At 43.0% G+C, this 5,427-nt stretch overlaps 1 protein-coding gene and 1 long non-coding RNA gene across 2 annotated transcripts in view; both read left to right on the forward strand.

Annotated features, from left to right (window-relative positions):
- LOC126395323 (LIM homeobox transcription factor 1-beta-like) overlaps positions 1 to 5,427 on the forward strand; it is a 202,106-nt gene that overhangs the window by 138,778 nt on the left and 57,901 nt on the right. The window lies entirely within an intron of this gene.
- The window catches only part of LOC126395349 (uncharacterized), a 20,219-nt gene continuing 17,647 nt past the window's right edge, over positions 2,856 to 5,427 (forward strand). Inside the window, exon 1 of the long non-coding RNA XR_007570437.1 lies at positions 2,856 to 2,992. This is a non-coding gene — a long non-coding RNA (uncharacterized LOC126395349). The remainder of the gene's footprint in view (positions 2,993 to 5,427) is intronic.

The following is a 5,427-nucleotide window of genomic DNA, read 5'->3' on the forward strand; positions in this document are numbered from 1 at the left end:
CTCACAAGTGTTCCCTTTACCATGAAACCAAAAGTATTCAAATAGACCTTGTGGTTGCAGAGATATATTCATTTCATTATGGATATGCAATTTTCGAGCAGAGGCCTATAAAATAGGGTCAGGTACCATCACAAGAAGTGACTGGCAGCACCTATTAAATAGAGCAAAGAGAACTATAGTGTTTACATTTTCTAAAGCAAATGTATGTGAGAGTTGGAATTTGTTACTGCTGCTCCCAGTTGAATCTGCTGCCAACTGCAAGCTGCTACTACAACAGCAATTTTCAAATCTTCTATCAAATGCTACAGACTTATTTAACATTTCTATCTGTACAACTTTGCTGAATTTGGTTACCATGCAACATTACATTAAAGAGCCATGGTAGTTAATAAGTAGTATGGCAGTGTTCTACTAATGGCCACAAGGTGGGACAATTGTGTCAATTGTTAAATGTGTCATGCACATGCTCATGGAGAACTTGATTACAAAGTTTGATTTTATTTAAATCAACTGAATTGTAAAGATATCAAGTTTTATTGTTATTGTAGTGCTCCCCGTGGGTAGAACTGTATGAAATTTTACAAATGTGTACAATGTAGCTCTATGAACAACTTTTCCAAATGTTGTTGTCATCCAATACAGCATTGAGGAACAATGGCCCATTACTACGCTGGCCGACAAGGACAAACGCAATGCAAATACAGAAACGCACTGCATATAAGAAAACAAATGCAAAGGGAAAATGCTGCAAATACAGAAACGTGCTGCATATACAGAAACGCACTGCAAATAGAGAAACGCACTGCATATGAGAAAACAAATGCAACGGGAAAACGCTGCATATACTGAAACGTGCTGCATATACAGAAAAGTGCTGCAAATAAGAAAACAAATGCAACAGGAAAACGCTGCATATACACTTATACAACGGAAGTGCTTCAGGCCTCTAGGGGCAGTGCTGAGCTTCCACCCGAGGGACAGACAACGAACGTATCAACATATGGAGCAGACAAGTGAGCGAGAAGAAGAAAGTTATGTTTGGAGGAAAGTTGGAGCTGGGACAGACAACACAGAAAGGTATGTATTCTGTTTTTCACATGGCCCTCATCTTTTACTGTATAATGAAAGTGAAGCTGATTTACACAGCTGACGTTAGCGTGCTAGAGACTTTGAGTTCTACACGAGTAGTGTATCCGTAGTAGTAATGTAAGCTAACGTTACTGTAACTAACTTTCTGGGACACCCCAGGTTTCAGTTCGGAGGCCTACTTTTCTGAAGATTTTTTAATGTATAATACAGAGGTCATGATTATACTGTAGACTTATTCATTGCAGACTTTTAACAGCTCATATCATAAATAATTTGATATTAGTTTTTGGGATATAAAATTAAATATTATCTATTAGTGTTTAGAGCTGAACCGCTGTGAAACAATCATGAAATAATGTTTTCTCAGATTTGCCTGCTGTCTATCAGCGCTGAGCGCCCCATCCTCCCATTCAGTCTGTACCGCGGACACAACGCTGCACTGCCCGAGTCTGAGGAGGAGGACGGAAAAGACACTTTTGCTACTCATAATAAAGGGGTCATCCCTATGTTTCCTGGGTTCTATGTTCCCCACTTACCACCCAAAAAGGTTCTATGTTTCCCGGGTTCTATGTTCCCCGCTCAACCAAAAAGGGTTCTATGTTTCCCGCTTGGTTGAGCGGGGAACATAGAACCCGGGAAACATAGAACCTTTTTTGTGTAAGCGGGGAACATAGAACCTTTTTTGCAGGGTTAAGTGGGGCACATAGAACCCGGGAAACATAGAACCCTGGAAACATAGATACGCTCCCCAGATTATCATAACATTTATATTAACATCCTAAAAACAAGGAAAATCAGATCAAATAAATCCACCATAAAAACACTTCCAAGACTTCTATTAAAGTTTTTTTTAATGAATATGGTTTTGATATGCTTTACATTTAGGTAAAAGGCAAGTTTCAATATTTTGTACGACAGCCAGACTGTCATAATTTGTGCATACACATGGTCTGAGGAAGTTCTAAATTTGTTTGCAGAATGAGGCCCAATGTGTACAGGTCCACAAGAGACGGCAGATTGCAGCTGAAGGGTAATGTGCTGCAGCCTGTTCTTGCTGAAAAATGTTGTCTCTTTATCTTTTTCTCCCTTTGTTTGTCAGGATCAGCATTGGACAGCCCCACAAAAGAGGATCTGATTCAGAAGTATTTCCATCTAAAGAAAGAGAAGAAAATGGAAATCAATAAAATGTAACAAATCTGTATAATCTGTCATTTGACTTTATATGAGTCTACATGGTCACTGGTGTGTGAGCATACCTTCACTGTTTTCTGTTCCTTCTTAGACTTAAGACATGTCTTTTGAAAGAATGTCTTTCTCTCCCTCTCTTTTATTTCCCTAAATTTAAGAAAGGACTCTAAACCAGACCTTGCTGCTACAATGAAAATAAGAAAAGACAGGAATGAGACATTAATTACTCTTTCATTTATTCATTACTCCTTTATTAACTCTTCTTAAAGGGGACTTACCATGCATTGCATTGCACTGCATGCATTTTTCCTCATCACATTGTAGCAGCTGCCCAGAATGGCATCACTACTCCATTCAGAAAGTTCATTCATTCATGTTTCACACAGACCACACCCGCAATCAATCAATCATCCAATCAGGAATAACCCGCCAACACTGACACCACAGACACGGAAGTTTAGATAAGCCGGTGAATGAGAGAGAGACAGCCAGTGTGTGTATTCGAGAGAGGCGTCATCGTACCCTCGGTCCTGATTGCGTGTTAGTCCGCGTCGTTGTAACTGCGAGTGGGTAGCGGTAGCCTGGAGTCTGTGTCGGACGGACGGATTACTTTTCCAAGCCGGAGATTTTCCCCGGAGTGCCGGCCTCGGCAGAGTTGAGACCGACAACGCCTAGCTGACCTGACTACCCCGACTGACTGACCATTCACGGTACCGTGAGTACTCGGGGTGAATGTTGCAAATACTGTCATTGACCTGCCAGCTCAGAAGCTGATAGTTTGTATATAGGCTATTTCTTTGATTTGTCTGTTTGCCTGCTTGCTGGAGATCTGCCGGAAAACCCGGAACAGACTAGCTCCCAACAGAGTTGGGTGTTGGGTATATTGACTGTAAACTGGATTGGACTGATTTGAGTTGGGTTTGTGGGATAACCGGAACGGACTTTCTACCGGTATGAACTGAACTCTCTTTGAGCATTGAACTTTGTGGGACTTACACACACACACACACACACACACACACACACACACACACACACACACACACACACACACACACACACACACACACACACACTATGAGGGTTCAAACGTTTCACCCAACCACACTACAACGCGTCACTTGCGCCTACTTAGGACACATCAGATCTAATCTAACCGTGTGAGCGCACGCCTACATTTTACATAGGGTTACTATGGAGACACGAGTGTTACACACACGCCCGCTACATGACGCGCAGGCATTGTGCACTCCACTCACATGACGCGCTCACATGTCTTATCAGTACGTGTGTACGTGTATATAGGCTACAACAGCCTAATTGTGAATATATAGCCTATTATTGAATTGGATCCTAAATGCTGCAAACCTCCATCTGTATGTTTACATTTTTTTTTCGCATTTTGCCCTTTTGCGAATTTGACTGTTTATGGAAACAGCTTTTCGGACATCCTTAAATCTTAAAAGATTTAGTCCCCCTCTCCCATTCCTAGTAGTGGTATATCCCACACTCTTTCCAACGGGCGGGGCTAGCAGCCCCTACTTGGCAGCAGTAGCAGCTGTGGCTGGACCCAGCTGCCCACATCGCGGGCATAGACGTCGGAACTAGGGGTGCACCCCCTCCCATCCACCTCCCCCGCACCCCATCAGCCTAAAAAAGCTTAAAAAAAAAAAAAAAAGAATCTGAATTTAAACTCAATTTGTCTGACTTACATTTATCTCTTTCATATCATTAATGCATAGATCTATGCTTTTGATGCAGCCTGCCTGACTACATACAGAGGCTGCGCTCAGAGGTGGAGCGGCGTTTTGATCAGGAGGGACTCGCGTAGCTGCAGGGCGAGAGCAGGCAGTTCTTGAGGCGGCTCAGGGGAAACAAGTGGATGTGGGTTCCCCGGAACTGACCCCCTTTCCACGACAGCGGCTAATAGAGCTTAGATTGGTCCCAAAAAATCCAGCCCGACTCGGCCCGAGCCCGTGCACGTTATGTCCGGGACCGGCCCGGCCCGGCCAATTAACTGTAATTATGGGCCTGAGCCCGATTTAAACCCGACATTTTTCAATAAGCTGGCTGTTATAATTAAGAGTATTAAACCGCAAATTCTTGTTATTTGAATGGCGCAACACGAAAGCATGATTATGTAATAAAACAGGTGTTTATTTTAGGATCCAGGTGGTGAAGGGCTGTGCGTCCACAATGTTCCAACAGGGGACAGCCCTCCATTCCGAACCACCCGCACTCCGAAATCGATTTTCAAGTCCATATTGAGTTTCCTGCATCAAACACTGCCGCCCGCTCTCACTCTTGCTCGCACAATTCTGAAATTCGTTGTACTACAAAAGCTTGAAATGAACGTTCAACTCGTTTTTTATTGAAAATGTCACTGTCTTCTTTTATTTTGTATAATTTCTCTAGCGGCAAACACATTTAAAGGAGACGCTTGTCAAGTCTTTGTACGCGCGCTGTCCGTGGTGCTGAAATCCCCGCTGCAGCCGCCACTGCTGCTGACAGCAGACCAGGGGAGAAAAAAAAGACATTTCTTTGCTCTGTGCTTTTAGAAAATAGTCCCACTGTGTTTGCAGGGCATATCAGGCTGTGTGATTATGCACAAAGATTGGTTAACGCATTGGAGCAATTTCATACAATTTTGGACATTTAACGTGATAAACTAATTTCAATTCAACATGATCATTTGCTTAGAAGATTCAGCTGAAGCATAATGAGTGTTATATGTCATTAAGATGAAGTATTTGCTTGTTTTGTGGTTAATTATGCACATGATCCGTTTGACCTCATCATGCGGCCCGTTCGTCCATGCAGACAGGGTTATATTGTTCCTTAAATGGCTTGATTTAGTTTTCAAAGTTTCATCCCCCCAGCTTGCTATGCTAATCAGACGTGCGTGCGTAGACACGTCGTCTGATCACAGGGGTCAAAAGTGTCAGCTCTTGAAGCAACAACGCTTCGTGTTACGGACGTGTGGCACGTAGCATCGCTATGCTAACTAGCTTGCTATGCTAATCAGACGTGCGTGCGTAGACACGTCGTGTGATCACAGGGGTCAAAAGTGTCAGCTCTTGAAGCAACAACGCTTCGTGTTACGGACGTGTGGCACGTAGCATCGCTATGCTAACTAGCTTGCTATGCTAA

Source organism: Epinephelus moara, chromosome 9 (assembly GCF_006386435.1).
Source record: "Epinephelus moara isolate mb chromosome 9, YSFRI_EMoa_1.0, whole genome shotgun sequence".
NCBI classification, from domain to species: domain Eukaryota; kingdom Metazoa; phylum Chordata; class Actinopteri; order Perciformes; family Serranidae; genus Epinephelus; species Epinephelus moara.